Genomic DNA, 16,913 nt, shown 5'->3' on the forward strand with positions numbered 1-16,913 from the left:
GCGTTGTCACAGCGGGGACACGGCTCCGGCTGGGGATGGAGGGGCAGGGCTTCGGAGCTGGAGCAGGGCTGCGAGGCAAGGAGTGAAGCTGTGAGCAGGAAAGTGGCTTCGGCCATGCCGCGCAGATTTCCACTGGCTATCACGGAAAGGACTGGTGGTGTATCCCATGGTATAAGGGGTTTCTTACCTCTGCTAAGGTCGAGGGGGGCTCTGGGAAGAAACCAAGTGTGTAGAAAAAGTGCTATAAAATGAGTGCTAGGGGTGGGAAGGCTCCCAGGGGAAGCTGGTGCTCTGCCATGGACGGCAGCAGGTACCTGGGGCTTTAGGGGAACCGGTTTCAGGCAATTCGGAAGCAATCGCCCAGCCCTACTTTATGGACAAAATGGCTGAAGCATATTTTGTTCCGCTGATGTGGGAAAAGGCCGCGCCTGTCCCTGTCGGGGAGGCATTAATTAAAGGAACTAATGGCGAGTTCCTAAAATATCCATCAGAGTGATCAGGATGTCTGCTGAGAGAAATCTGACTTGCCGGGCTTCAAGTTGTGCCAAGTCATTGTGTTCATCAGGAAATGAGAGTGTTCTGGGGCAGGTAAAACAGAAATAAATCACGCTGACCCTCCTCCGGTACTTTCTGCTCATATTTCCAAAGCCGCATTTCGGGAGGTGGCTTACATACGTTCATTACGTATTTACTTAATAGGTTGTAACAGCTCTGAGGCTTTTTTTTTTGCTTATATTGTGGTTAATGCTTTTAGCACATTGTAGAGGAGTCTCTCCTTACTAAAATTATCATCCTCAGCACCCCTTTCTGACATTCCCCTGCTTAAGGATCCCTCACAGAGGCTGCATTAGAAGAATGTTAATCTGATTTACGGTAACCCGGCATGACAACTTGTGGTAATAGGTGGTATAAAGTTGAAACCTTGCGACAGAGAGGACATTCATCTCTGACCGTGGTGTGAACGTGGAAGCCCCAGGGGGCTGGCTCGGGAGAGCGCAGAGCTAGTGAGCACGGGGTGATGAACGAGGGGAAGTATTTACAGCATCACTCTAAAGAGCCGTTTACACCAGAGAGCGTCATTATTTCCACACTTATCAGTACTTCCTAGTGTGGGCTGGCCTCATATATCCAAACTTTTATGGGCCCTCCATATTATTTGTGTGGCAGTGGTAGGTTTTTTACTTTAAATTAACCTAATTAATAATGCTTCATCTGCCACTGCTTATTAACACACTGCCGGGAGACCGAGTGGTGGGAGAGGAGTGCCTGGCGGTCACTGCTCTTCAAACTCCGAAGGAGAAGTCCAGCCCTTCTCGAGCTCCATGCTCTGAGGATGAGGCCAGAGGCACAGATCTACAATTAAATTTGGGTTCACATAAAAGGAGTAATAAATACTATAGCAATACACTATGCAGACAGCCTTTTCTCTGTGGAAAGGCCTTTCTGAATGGTCTCTGCGGCCCTGCCCATCGCTGGCACACTGGCTGGCAGCGCCGGCTCCTGGCATCCTCTGCCCCCCAGGTGCATCCCGCAGACCTTTCACCGCCGCACGGATCCTCGCTCCCATGCTGTGCAAATCGGTTCCTCAAAAGTTTTCTAGTCTGACAACTTACCTGCTTACAGCAAAATTCAAAAGCACTTGTTTAAATGCTCCGTTTCCAGCAAATGAAACTATACACCACAGCAGCAGCTTTGCCCATACCTGGTCATTTTAAATCGATGGGGTTTCTTAGAGGGACCAGGACAGTGTTTGTTATAATTTGCCAGTCCCTGAGGATTGCTTTCGAATCGGGGGCCGTTATTATCTGGGATTAGAGCTATCCACAGCTTTATTTTTATACTATCATCAGCACACGTGATGTTTAAAAGACAAAAAGACAGAAAGAGGCAGCGTCTTTGCTCCAGCAAATATACAGTTTTGGGACTGAAACAGGTTTATTGAAATCAATGTGCACTTTATCATTGATTTCTTTGTGCAGTGACGCCTCCTTTAAAGCTTGATAGTTTTTTCTTGTAAAGCTGAAATGAGACTAACCTGAAGTATCAACACTGAGTAGTTTGATATGATACTTCTCTCTCTCTCTCCAGACTTCTGAGACACTGCAGAATTACTTTTATTTAAAAATATGTTTATCACATTTACTGAAAGTGCCCAGGCTGCCTAAAACAATACAAAATGCATGCAAAATTCAATTTAGCATTGACAGGGGACTTGACCAGATGATCTAACTGGTCATTTATAGCTAGCTATGACTGTAATTACACGTCCACATCATGCCGTCTAATATTTTAAATTCATCCTACACCATATTTTCATTCAGTGAAAGGAATTTACTTTAGTATCATTCTTTCCCCGTGTCACAAGAGCAATGTTTCACTGTTGATAAGAAAATGTAATTTTTTGTTAAAAAATGGCAAATGAGAGCGCCATTGCTATGTCACCTGAGCTTTCCTTATTTATTGATTGTCTCCTCATTTAGTGAATAATTTCAATGAATTTCAGAATAATAACAATCATCTGTAGTGCACATCTATCAAATTGTACAGAAAAGACTTTAAATAAATTACTGTGAGTTAGGATCTTGTCATACGAAATGCTGCTTTTGCAGCCTCCATAGCTTGGCCACCTAAAAAAAATAGCAAGAAATATATTATTTGACATTTTAAGTGGACTGACAGCCTTCTACAAGGCTGTGACTAGCTTGGTGGATGAGGGGAGAGTCGTGGATGCTGTTTACCTTGACTTTAGTAAGGCATTTGACATTGTTTCCTGTAAGACCCTCACAGGTAAGCTGATGATGTATGGGTTAGATAAGTGGCCAGTGAGGTGGACTGAAAACTGTCTGAATGACCAGGTCCACAGGGTTGTGATCAATGGCACAAAGTCCATTTGGGGGCAAGTCACTAGAGGTGTACCCAAGGGCTCAATATTGGGGCCAATACTGTGTAACATCTTCATTAATGATGGGGCAGAGTGCACCCTCAGCAAGTTTGAAGGTGACACAGAACTGGGAGGAGTGGCTGATACACCAGAGGCTTGTGCTGCCATCCAGAGGGATCTCGACAGGATGGAGAAATGGGTAGATTAGAATCTCATGAAGTTCAATAAGGAGAAATGCAAAGTCCTCCACCTGGGGAAGAACAACCCCAGGCACCAGTACAGGCTGGGGGTTGCCTGGCTGGAAAGCAGCTCTGCAGAAGAGGACCTGGAGGTCCTAGTGGACATCAAGCTGATGGTCAGCCAGTGCCCTCATAGCAAAGAAGGCCAATGGTATCCTGGAATGCATCAGGAGGAGTGTTGCCAGCAGGTCGAGGGAGGTGATCCTTCCCCTCTACTCAGCGCTGGTGAGGCCACAGCTGGAGCACTGGGTCACGTTCCTGGCTCCCCAGTACCAGAGAGACACGGACTCACTGGAGAGAGTCCAACGAAGGGCCCTGAAGATCATTAAGGGACGCCGGCTTCTGAGGTATGAGGGGATGCTGAGAACTGGGACTGTTCAGCCTGGAGAAGAGCAGGATCAGGGGGATCTTACCCGTGTGTATAAATACCTGAATGAAGAATGGGGAACCAGGCTCTTTTCAGTGGTGCCCAGTGACAGGACCAGATGCAATGGACACAAACTGAAACACATGAAATTGCATCTGATCACAAAAACCCCCCACTTTTTACAGTGATGGTGATCAAACACTGGCACAGGTTTCCCAGAGAGGTTTTGGAGTCTCCCTCCTTGGAGATATTCAAAAGCCATCTGGACATGATCCTGGGCAAGTGTTTCTGGGTGGCCCTGCTTGAGCAGGAGGGTTGGGCCAGGTGACCTCCAGAAGTCCCTTCCAACTTCAGCCACCCTGTGATTCTGTGACTAATTCAGATGCCCCACAGAGCAGCACTCTTCCTCCTTCTCAATGAGAAAACAGCAAAATACTCCACCGAAATTCCATTTTCTGACCTTGATGGAAGAAAATATGTTATACATCATCAACAACCTACCAGCATATTAAAACCATATTATGCTTGTAAAATAAAGAACATTTTTTCATCCATTGCCATCAAATTTATGTCTGCGTTAATCTGAAAACTTAAATAAATCCACATGGATCTCCCAATTAGTGATGCAAAGTAGGTATATTCTTTAGGTTGAAATAGAAGTATTTCTGTTCAAAGTTTGGGATGGAACATGTACACTCCCGTGCTTCAAATTAAAACAAATTAGACAATTTCCAATCAGAAAGCTGTGTCAAGATGAAGGAGATGGCAGTATTGCAGATTGGCCATTCTGGCCTATAATGGCTCATCAGTCCAGGCCAAAAGTGCCGTTGGACCAGAGAAACATCTGTCCTTGGTCTGGTTGACCTGAATATGCAAGAGGCATATTGTGCTGTCAGACAGGACTGGTGGCTGCCTGCTAGTGTGAAGTCTGGACAATCACAGACCACACTGAAGTGGAAGGGCATGCTGATCGTCTTTCTTTCAAATGAAATGAAGGAGAAATTAAAGCCTCATTTGTTTAGTGGTAATTGAAACAAGACGAGCCACCGCCCAAGGTGCAACACAATATAGGAAGGCTGGATTGGGAGCTCGGCCATGTGGCTGGAGGGGTTTCATTGGAAATTGGTTGCAAAAACAGGAAACGGGGCATTGATTTGGTTGAAGCTCTGCATTAGCTTGTGGGTGGAAAGAAGCACAAAGCAAGCAGGCAGCTGGACAGGCAGAGTGCGTGTGTGGCCCCAGAAAGGTAGCCAAGAATAAATTACTTTTTTTCTTTCCAACCCTGAAAAGCCTGGAAAAAGATCTCGCAAACAAGAAGACAGCTTCTAACTGTATGGTCCTCCTGTGTTTTAGCGGAAAAAATATTTATATTTTAACAAACAGATTTTACCCGACTCGTAAAAACAATTACTGCTTGAAGAGACCCTAGAACTCTGAGAACTTTGGCTTCCTGCAAGGAGCAGCCTTATCTAACTGCAACATCGTATAACCTACAGTGCTCCAATCAGTCTCCCATAAAGCCAGCTAGAGACCCACCCTGCTATCAATTAGAACTCTTCTCACAAAACAGTCTGAAAAAGATGTGTATTACAGCCTCGGAGCCATACAGCTTCTCCCACAACGTTATGAAACCTTTCTTCCTTTAGGGATAAACAGTAAAGCAACATCTAATTTGTATGAATAACTCTTTCAGCTGCTTAAATACTTCCAGCCTGATTAATTTTTTAAGCTGTTCTGATTTCTCGGAATGTATTAATCTTTCACACCTTCAGATGGTTCTCCAGGTAAGGTTTTATGTCTGGGATGTTCTGTGGCATGAAAAAAACCAGACACGTGATGCCAAAAAACTCTCTTACCTGGCTCTAGCTGTTCAGTCTATTCATGGTTCTTGTCGAACTGAGAATTTGCAGAAATGAGTAATCGTGCACGGACTACTGCTTTTTTCTTGCCAACACCTCATCTTTAAATGCGATGCCATTTGTGTACAGAGCTATCCAGATGTGTGTCGCAGCTTGATTTCCTGGGGCTGTCTGTGGAAACGCTTCAAGAGAAGCAGTGCTCTCTACCCAGTGACATGATAAATCCCTTCAGGATGCTATATAGTACCAGAGCAGCAAAGCTTTATTACATTTGCCTTAAATGTGTCCCTTTTCAGTTTGTTGAAAAGCCATCCTCCCTTATGAACATGTTCATGAAGCCCACAGAAAATGCATTTTGTCATGTCTGACTGAACCTTTTTTAATTTGACAGTGGAAATTGTGATTCTGTAGTCTGAGCTGTTTGTTTGTAATCTGGGCTTTTTCACTGATAAAACAAAACTAGCTCCAATTTGAAGGTGAAAATTCTAGCCCGCATTTCTGTGCCAACACTGACAGAAGAAGTCTAGCAATGCAGGGGGACAGAAATGTATGCCTTAATCCTCTGAACCAACAGATGCCTCGTAGTTAGACAGATGAATATTTATTTGGAATATTTATTTGGCGCACCCCCTATCAGTCCCTGCCTCTCACTACCCTGTTGCAATGCTAAGGACCCAAAGCGTGGCATGGCAGCTCCCCCATTTTTGTCTTTTCGTGCACCCGATTTGTGGAAGCGGAGGAAAGCTTCTGGCAAGAGCCGAGGTGGAAAGTGTGCGTAGCCCTCGGAGGTGGAAGGTGAGCCTTGATATGTAGGGAGAGGGGAGGAGAGAAGGATTCAGATCCCCCTGAGTTTGGGATGAGCCTGAAGATTGCAATCTTACAAATATTTGCAAGTTGCAGATTCCCTTGCTTATGACGTCTCTCTTTTTTTTTTTAACAATGTGCAATAGTGGAGGCTTATAATTGCACCTTCCTATAGCAACTGTACCTGTGTTTTAGCCCTGGTGCAGCAGTGGGAGCTTGAACCATGGTGCAGGACCTCCAGCTCTTTTTCCCGGGGTGGATTTCCCATGAAAGAGCTGGGTTGCAGGGGCAGTGCCTGCTTTTAGGCCTGCCTTGTGCAGGGCGAGCTCCATATTGTGAGGGCTTGTGCATGCTGCTGCTGGAAATGCCCATCTCCAAGGCTGTTTTGGGACTTATTTGTCCCAGTTTGGGTAGATGGGCTGGGAATCAGAGCTGGGGCCAAGGCAGGCACTGTGATTTACGGGGCTCGCCCCGCTCTGCCCTGCCTGTGCTCTCCCTCTCGCAGCCCCTGGCCACAACCCCAGCCGGGTGGTCTTGAGAAAACAGCCCTGTCCTGCCTCCGGCCAGGCAGGTGCTGCATCGGCTGAGATAGGTGGGCTAGGATGGACATGGAGAGCCAGGTCCAGCTGTAGGGGAGGCTGGTTTTATTTCCATGTGAGCTGCCGCGAGCCTAAGAAGACATTTAGCAAAGCATGCTCATATAGCTGCCTTTTTACTATTTTCTTTTAAAGCTTAGGCTTTTATAGTGGAGAAAATAAAGATGACAAGTGAGCTGAAAACATTCTGAGGATCAGAAAATTTGTAAAGGTGCTTCCTGACAGCCATTATATTTTGATTATGGCATTCCTCTATGGCATTTACAGTTACCGCTACAGTTACTATTACAACCCTTTAGGTTGTCGTATGTGATTTTACAGCACGGATCATGGATCTGTTACAAAAGGACCATTGCACATACTGAAGATTGATAGTCTGCAGAAAATGCTATATTAAAAAAAATATATGCTTGAAGCAGGAGTATCTAATGGACTTACACATGTTTTCAGACCATACTGTTCTCCTTGATTAGCCCACAGATTTCAAATTCTGGAGAGGAAGGGTTAAACCTCCTGACAGCTGCAAAAGTTTTCACAAAAGCAAGTGGTATGTGTATCGTTAAAAAAATCCAGAAAATTAGTCCAGCCCCTCCACAGTAGTAACTGAAAGGCAGAAGATAATAATTCCTCAGAGAGATAATGTTTGTCTTGGGTGAGTATCAATGTGGAATCTATTTTTTTTTTTGTTTAATTACCTATTTTAAATAAAGGGATCAAAACTAGTGATTAAAACAGGACCACAAATAAGCTTCTTACTTATTATAGAAAGAAAGAGATTATTAACATTCATGAGGGCCCTACTTAAAAAACAAAAGACTTCAAATGAGCTGAAGGATGAAGTAGATCCTGCAAACAATAGGTAATGCATTAAGAAATATAGAATAGCATCAATTAGGCTCAGTAACTACAAATATGTTGACATATTTGACTACTTTTATACAATTTACTAACTCCACACAGTAAGATCAAATGCATGCAATTGCCAAAGCAGTGAAGTGGATATATGTAAGTTCAGTTCTTCTTTGACACCAGTAGCATCTTTCTTAATCATATAAGTGGAGGAAAAAAGCTTTCCAAAACTGAAGCCATAATTTTTCAAATGTTACTGGAAAGACAGCAAATCTATAAGTGAAGGATACAGCTTGTCCACTTTTGAAACTTGGCCCCACAGAAGACAGCCATCTCCTTTACTTATGTTTTCTAACCTGAATATTAATATGGAGACTAGGTATAAAAAAAATCTAACCATACAGCCAAACCCTACCTGTCACTGATGTGCTTTTTATGAGTGAGACTGGATGGTCATCATTTATGGTCATCACTTCAGTGAGGGAATTTAAAACATCAGGTAAAGAGCAGCAGGATCGTATCTTGGGATATTAACAGTGCGGGAAGGGTCATATGTCTTCGGACTTCAGAGTGTTACTTCTATAAAGACTAAAGAATATAAAAAGTCCTTAAAGAATAAGAACGAATACACATTTCCATGTATGTATTATTTTAGTGAAAGCTGTAACTTTTTCTATGGATTATTTATGGCATTTTGTCCCGCTACACTATACCTTACACATGTAATCTAGCAGGCTGTCTTGCTTGCAGTGATGAAGACTCATTTTGTTAGTCTGTTTTTCACAAACAAATTTATGTGCTAAAAATCTTTCCTAGCTGCTTTCGACCATACCTGCCCATACTGTGCCATACACGCCATATGCCAGAGTCGTGGGCAGTGTAAAGGAGTGTACGGCACTGATTTCGGTAGGGCCCCCATGATCCTCCTTGGCAGAGAGCGGAGCCTGAGACCTGTGCAGGAGAACAGATATAAAACCTTAAAAGCATGATCAGCAGTTTGGGAAGAAGGTCAACCATGTGTTTTATGTGTTACCATTTCTCTGATAAGCCTGTGGCTGTGCCAGTTCAGAGGACGTACTGTGCCTTCAAAATTAGTACTACAGTCAGACTTGTCACTTAGCATTTACGCTGTGACCTTTTAGTCTGATAAAATAAACTTTCATATTTTTATGTTATTTACAAAACTGGTTTTAATATGTTTTACATTCTTTTGATAAGATTGTATGCGGTTTTAGTCCTTGAGCACCTTGCTCAGTAAAGCATCTAAAAGAACAAAATTACTTTTAAACATAACCATTAAGTGCTCCCCTGAATTAGAACATTGTTGACTAAATTTCATGCCTATAATAAAGCTAATAAAGCAGGTTACTGGAGCAGGATTTGAGATTTTAATTCAGATTTTTAATAAGACAGAAGGAAAATGGCTAATGGATATTGACTACCAAAGGTTACTGTGATGAAAGATAAAGGCTGAGAGACAGTTCAATCAGCACGACGGTGACGAGGAACTTTTCCTCACACGGAAGATGAATTTGTGATACTATGGATTGCTCTATCTTAGACAGGATAACTTTTCCCAAGTCTTACGTGGAAACTTTCATTTTATATTGCATTACAACATCCTACATCGATACCAGATGTTTCTAGGAATTGCATAGTTTTTTATTCATTATCCTTTGTAAATTAAGTCACTATACAGAGAATAAATCCTATGGAATAATATGGATGTTGCAGTAGAAGTAACGGTAAAATTTCAACTCACAAACAAATTTGGGGGTTGCAGAAATGCTTTTTCTGAAAAATGAAAATACTTTTGACTGAACTCCAGAATGGGAAAAAAAAAAATCAATAGCATTCATTGGCAAAACCATTCCATCTATTAACAGGGGAGGAACGACTCAGAATTAAATATTTGACAGCATAAACTCAATATTCTTAACTTCAGAATTCTATAATTAAAATCCTAGATTTATAACCTCAGTCCTACAAACATATCTCTAGCAAATGCTATCAAATGACAGTATGATAAACTAGGATAGTTTATTATCCATTTTTATCTACTCCTCGGTTTAACTGTATTTTGGTCTAGAAAATATTACCATTCCAAAATGAAAAAAGTGCCTTGGGACTGTAGATATAATCTGTTTTATCTTGCTTATAGGCAGGAAACCATCAGCAATTGCTCCTAAAGTACATTTCAAATTTTGTTCCAGTCTGTGACTGGCCGATGCGGCTGATACAGATACTAATGGCCCGGCTCAGACTTGAGAGAGGTGGCTATCATGCTGCCAGACTCAAATGCAATTTCACTCGCTGTCCCCCAGGCCCAAGCAAGGTCTTAATAAATAATTAATCCTGTGGAGAACTCTAAAACCTCCAGGCTGTGAGACGTGGGTTTGGACATCTCCAGTTTGCTTTGGACAATAACCCTTTAGGACTTAAGAGTTGCGGGAACTGCTTGGCACAACCAAACGCGTCCTGCAGACTTCAGACTTCAGACCATCTCCCACATAATAGGTGTAATAGGAAGGAACGTTTCCAGGTTCCCATGTCAGCATTTTGGACCTAGAGAGATAAGGAATGTTTTCAAACACTCCGTGTGCTTCCAGCAAAATGGGAAACTGTCTTCTCTGGGTAATGAGCAAACAGTACATCTGGGTAACTCTTACCAGGATGGTGACGGCTCCTGTGGTTGGTTCTTATCTTAATATTTTTTTCTGAATAGAAATAGAAATAGGGCCATTCTCACTAGTCTAGATTAATTCCACCTTGTAAAAATGGTAATAAATTAGCATTTGTTATGAAATAAAAATGAATTAATAATATGGAGAAAATACATCTGAATTCTCTTTACTAGCAGTTTAGGCAAATACTGTGAGGTACTTTATAGGTTTCTGTTCCTTAGCTGTTACAAATGCTACTGGTTATTTTTTCAAAATGGCTTTCTAGGAATATTTTGCAATATGTATTTAAGAATGATGTCTCCATAAAAATTTTCACCAGTGAACTTTCGTACTGCTGGTAAACACAAACACGAGGTTTTTGAGAACCAAACTTGCTTCAAAGTCTATCAAATAGCCATTGAAATCCCTCACCTTTCCAGTCATTATTTGCCTTTCCTTTTCCTAAAGTCTACCTCAATCAATCCAGCTCTTGCAAATGGCCCCTTTGCACTGCACTGCAAAGCCCTGTTGGCCTGGGGATAACTCTAGGGCTGCCTACAATTGGCTCTGAGTGGCTTCAGCTACGGGCTGGCACCTAAGAGAGGTAAAAATGACTCAGCTACTTTCTGGCCAGCATTTTCGGCTCCTTGCGAAATAAACGATGCGGTAACCATCCTTATTCCTCTAATTTCTACAATAAGCAATTTTTAAAAACTACTTTAACCATTTTTGCAAATACAAGTTCTACATTGTATCTGTTTTATATATATGTTTATTCACTTGGAAAGAAAGAAAATTGGGCGAAAAAGAAATCCCTTCTTAAGTTGCTGAACAAAATAAAATTACAATAACGTACATAGGTGGAAGAAAAAATGCATTAATTCTGTGTTTTGATTAATAAACCATTTGCAGGAAGAAATACTGTATTAGAGCAAAAGCTATACGAGGTAACAGATACTTTCTTGGTTAAAAAATGCTCATTTTTCCATGAAAATAGTTTTCAAAGTAGAAATATCATCACATTGCTTATGCAAACTATTTGAGCTAAGCGAAGGACTTTTCAAAGAGTCTCCAAATCCTTTTTTTACTTTAGCGAAGACCTCTGCCATTGATTTGATACTCTTTTTATGGATGAAAACATTATTCAAGAATGAGAAATGTTTCCACTGAAATCACTTATCAAATAATAAGCCATTAGCTTGTTTTCTTTCTGGAGGGGGTGATGCCAAACAAATGACTTTTATTACAGGTCAAGTATCACCAGTACTGAGAGGCTTGGACCTAGTTTTTAAATGCTGCGGTGGATCTATAGCAATGCGCTTTCCACTGCTGAGGACTTCTGCGATCCCAGCTCATCAAAATGTATTTATTCAGCCCAGCTTACCCATTCAGCTCAGTTCAGGCCTCTTCTTTACAGGAGGAGAACTTCACTGAAGAGTCAGAGGACACAGGAACAAAGAGAAGGGTTTTGTTTGTTTGTTTATAATTCTCTTTTGTGAGATCCCCCAGGAGTAAAAAAGAGAATAGTTCACAGTCTGGTAAGATCAGAACAACAAAAGTATTTGCAGTATGGCACACAATAAAGCACTGCTTACTTGGGAATACTGTACTCCCAGCCAGCACCATCCTGTGAGACTCACAGATCAGCTCCAGACCCTGCCACAGACTTACTTCGGGAGCTAAGATTCCCCTCACCTGCAGAGACTTTTCTTCCCTGGAGAGCCCTAAGAGACTGATGCAAAACAGATCTGACCCTCTACAGAATATCTGGTTATTTTTCTAATTTTTTTCCTCTATGAATGGGTAGATTTTTAAATATTACTTTAAAATTTGAGGTTCGTTTTCATTTCCAGTGACAATGTTCATATCCCAGTCAATTGGTATTTATTTTACAAGCATATTTTCTTTAATCATGTCATGGAGCAGACCACTAATTCTCTCCTTCTGGATGGCTGTGGTGAGACCACACATGCTCTCTGCTCTGAGCACTAGCAGACTGGAAAGAGATGAGAAGACAGAGCAAGAACAAAATACCATTAGAAACCCAATGCTGTTCCCATCTGAATTGTTCTTATATGTTTCCTTACCGGGCCGGCAAGTTTCAGGATCTTCGGGCTCCATGACCTGGCTATCAATCCTTTTTTTCCACTGGTTTGTCATTCCAAAAGTGATGGCAAAGCTGCATCCAAAGAGCTATCAATTAGCCCTTGGAGGTAGTCCAAAACAACCAGTAGCCCACGCTGTATTTTTTGGTTAAGAGACACTAAGATCAGAAAAGGACGTATTGAGATGATAAGCCTGAGTGAATAAAGGGCCTCTTTGGAGTACCTAATGAGGGAAGTTTTGAAGTGCAGTATGCCAGTTTTATGGATGGATGACACTGATGGGAAATCAAGTCTCTATATTAAAGTGCTCATTGATTAGTTATTTCCAAAAGCACAACTAGGATCTATTTTGAGCACACAGTGGGTACTCATCCAAACTATGCTTTCCCTATTTCAAGCAAATTGGCAAGCTGGAAAAGTTTGGCACAACTACCTGGACTGTACTGGCCTCCATTTTAAAGGAAATTGCAATTTGAATTTCAATCTCCCCTAGAGATAATTCTGAGAAGAAACTTGTGTTTCTGGATTTGAAACTACAAAGCATTCAATTTGATTTTGACAGCGGTGTTTATTGTCTAAAGGAGAAACAGACTGTGGTAAGTACTCCTGCCTTGACATAAAAAGCTCTCTTTTAGCTTCCTGTCTAAGATGACATCATCAGGGAGACAACTTTCAGTAGCATGGGTCTCACCTGAACGTCTGGAAAGAAAGCAGTAGTTCAGTTTGTACCATCTGTGCAGTTCCTGGGGCAGATGTTTATACCTCTGCGGATGGAAGCGACGCTGGAGAATCAGTCTGAAAGTGTTGGCGACTGCCCCCATCTCTGCAGCACGCCTGGTGACATTCACATTACATGTGTTTCGCAGCCAGGGATTCAGGTATAGTCTTTCTCTTCAGGACCGTAACTCTAGCTCCTAGTCTTACCTTAAACCCATGGTTTTTAAAGATGAATTCTATAAAATATTTTGTTATTTTATGGACATTACAAACACTCAGAGAAGTGATGGCTTGCAATGCGTGCTCCCCATAGTGGCCCGCTGGTGGCCCCATGGGGATGGGTGCCCTGTTTGCAGATTCTTCGTGTTGCAGCTCTTAATTTGGGCACCTTCCTCTGCTAGCACCCGAAGTTAGGTGTCTGTGCCCTTCCTCAAATAGCCTGGGCTGCTCCTTCTAGGTCTGCCTCTCCTGTTGACCAATATTATATTTAGCAGCAGAGGTGCCTGGGGCTGAGGTTGGCTAGTGGCACAGCCAGAACCATTCACCCAATGGCCACAGGCATGTTCAGGAGCTGTTTGGGAGCTCAGCCTGCCCCAGCCGCAAGACTTGCTTTGGCACAGGAGCTGCCGTGCGTGGGCCACCCTTCGGGCACCGCACCAGACAGAAAGCCCAGCACTGTGCGCTACAGACCACAGGGTTTGCAGGGGAATCCAACTATTCAGCAGCTCAAAGCCATGCTATGGCACTTTTACATAAACCTGTCTCTTATACTTAACCTCTCAATTTTTTCATGTATAGAGTGTGTATTTTGTGATCATTATTTTTGTCCACACATCCAGCACACACACTCTAGGTCATTACCAGCCCCGTGAGCTCTGTTTGAACCATGTATCTTTACCGTATATTCCCACTCTTCCTACCCCCCTACCCACAACACTTCTGGTGACATTTCCAGTCATCTGTTAACTTCTGCTAGTATTCTGATGGACCTCAGGCCTCCCACTTGTTAGTCTATTCTCTAGCTACCCATCTCTCATGCTCTCAAGCTTTCCTTTACTTCAGTTGCGTAATCATAGTAACGCAACTTCTTGTTCTTCAGGCCTTCATAGCTTTGCTTTAACCTATGGACAACAACTGTCATCAAGGATAAAAAGATGTAGCGAATCTTTGCTTACTACAGTCCTCCACGCCAGATTGCCTTCTGGGAGATTATTCAATGCAACTTTCAATTTGTATATCAGTAACTGAAAGGATGTAGTTTATTGTTGCCACTGACCAAGAGTAAGTCTGTATTTCAGTTTTCATTTGAAACGACCAATTGATTCAAATGTTTCAAGCAAAGCGTCTTAGCTTCAACTGAAAAAAAGCTTTGGGTGGATGGTGAAATAAATCAAGAGTTTATTTGCTAGTTTTTAACAGGCCATTTGCTCAAGGTGGAATATGGCCTCTGGCACAGCATATGCGACAACCAGTGAAAAGTGCTTGTACTGAGGAAGCGGCAGCTACCGTCTACTATTTTTCTGACAAATATTTATCTTTATGTGTTGCATTATTTTTCTAGCCAACATCTTTGTTACCAGCTCTTCAACAAACTGGAATGAAACTGTCTGAAATGCAATGGCAGATCCATATAAATGCAATCATGAACATCTTATTGTATCAAACTGAATATAAAAATGAATATTAAAATCAGTATTATATTGAATTAAATGTGCATTACTGCCTGCAAAGTATTCCTTGTGCTCTTAATTTCAGCGCTGAATTTTATTTATCTTCTCCCAAACTGTTCCTTTTCAAGATGTGTCTCAGGCTGTCGGACTGACAATGCCAAATTACCTTGTAGCCCAGGAATTTTGGGGAGGAATCTGGAGATTTTGGTGACTGGGCAGACGGGTGGTGCATCAGGCACACAGTGAAAAATGTGGGAGGTGGTTTGGGAATGTAATAAGAGCACATTAACTGGATGTTTCTGCTAGAGTATTCAGTAGCAAAATATTTAATGATGCTGACATTTAAATTGTGATAATTAGATTTCCTAGTTAGCACCACATTGAGAAGAATGGGAACAGTTTATATATTGCTCAGAGCTATTATTTCAGACTGTCTGCAAACTCTGATTGGCAAGAATGACCTGGTTCATATTCTATTTATATATGAGCTTTATTTTGGCTTTAATGAAAGCTTAGCTTCTGGATCGCAGTTCTCTACCATTATGTGGCTCTGTGAGGATGGGAATCACAAAAGGCTTGCTTTCAGCCAAGCTCAGAGCTCCTCTAGTGAGATAGCCCCACAACGCATTACCTCTGCAAATACTGGTCTGCAAATATGGCCGTGACACCTACCGTAGGTTTTGAGGGAAGGGAGGTTATCTAAATGTCTTAGAAGGTACACTGGACGTTTGAGCAGAAAACATTTTCTTTGCAAAAAGATTGCAGGAGGAGCAAAGTAAACACTTGCCATTATTACTTCTCCAAGACATTTGTCCCCTTGCTGTAAGAGGTTTGCTACACCAGGCAGAATGGAGGGCAGCACCCGCCGTGACACAGACTGACAGTCTCCATCTGATGGCCAGTTTTGCTGCCTTTTACAGTAACTGTGGGGAAGCGATCCATCTGAAAAAACGTCTTCTGCCAGCTGACTTTTTTCCCCCATAGTGTTTTTGCAACAGAACAGCTCTGGTGGATGGGATGAGGACAGAATCTACTGTCCTGCCCATTTTAAGAAATATTACGATCATTCTCTTCTTTTTATCCTTTGGGCAGGGGACTCACCTCACCATTGACTGTTCCTTTGGCCCACATGATAAATGAATTATTTCAGTTTGGACCTCCTTGTCAGAGCTTTGGGGAAGGCAGCTTGTCGTCTGAAGTGCTGCCTGCGGCCAGCTTACTCCGCAGCCAGGTGTGGCTGTATGCAAGTGCAAGCCCTGGAAGGAGGGAGCCCATCACCCTGGTGTGGGGGCTCCTGCCAGCTGAAGGGGCAGGAACGCCTGCCTGGGATTGAAGGTGGGAAGGAGCCTGAAAGGAGGTGCGTCTGAGGAGGTGGCATTGCTGAGGGAGGACCCGTTTGTGGGAAAAGAAGGCTAGAGTAGGTCTGGAGAGGCAAAATAAGTGCATGTGGGATAAACGGTGGGATGCAGGGATGCGTGGTGGAGATGGATGGAGATAAAAGACCAAATGATATGGGTAAGAGCAAAGGGAAGTGAAGAGAGAGCATGGAGACAGACGGTCTGTAGCCATTGGGGTCTTCTGCCCTCCAAGAAGCCTGGCTGATCCCAGGAGCATCTCCACCCTCCTGCTGCAAGTCAATATCTAAGAAATCCAATAACAATGTGTGAATCTCACCTTCCCTCATTTTGAAGCAGCTGGCTTACAGTCTAGCACAACCCCCCACTGCTCCACTAGCAAAAGCGATCAGGAAGCAAAGATTTATGCTGTACTTGTGGGGGATAAACAATACTGCTGCTGAAGTTCAAATGATGCATGCCTGGTTTTTGAAGAAATCATTAAGCCCTCCAGAACAACTCCAAATGAGCCTTTTTATTAAAAAAAAAAAAAAAGGCTGCAGAACAAAGCACTCAGAATTTAAGAACAGCATCCAGAATTAACAGGGACTCAGTACACTCCCCACGCATGTGCTCACTGTGAGACAGTCTTTAATTAAGTAATCATGTAATATTTCATTCACAAGACCTTTGCCTGATTCCACACACAGGGCAATGAGTCTTCACAATTTTTGCCGCTCTTGTAAGGCACATTTCTGTAGCAGGCATTTTATTTTGTTCCACAGTAATTAAATGTATTTATTGAGCTGTGGTAGGTTAACAGGGGAAC

The sequence above is a fragment of the Aptenodytes patagonicus genome, chromosome 2, assembly GCF_965638725.1.
Source record: "Aptenodytes patagonicus chromosome 2, bAptPat1.pri.cur, whole genome shotgun sequence".
In the NCBI taxonomy this organism is placed as follows: Eukaryota; Metazoa; Chordata; class Aves; order Sphenisciformes; family Spheniscidae; genus Aptenodytes; species Aptenodytes patagonicus.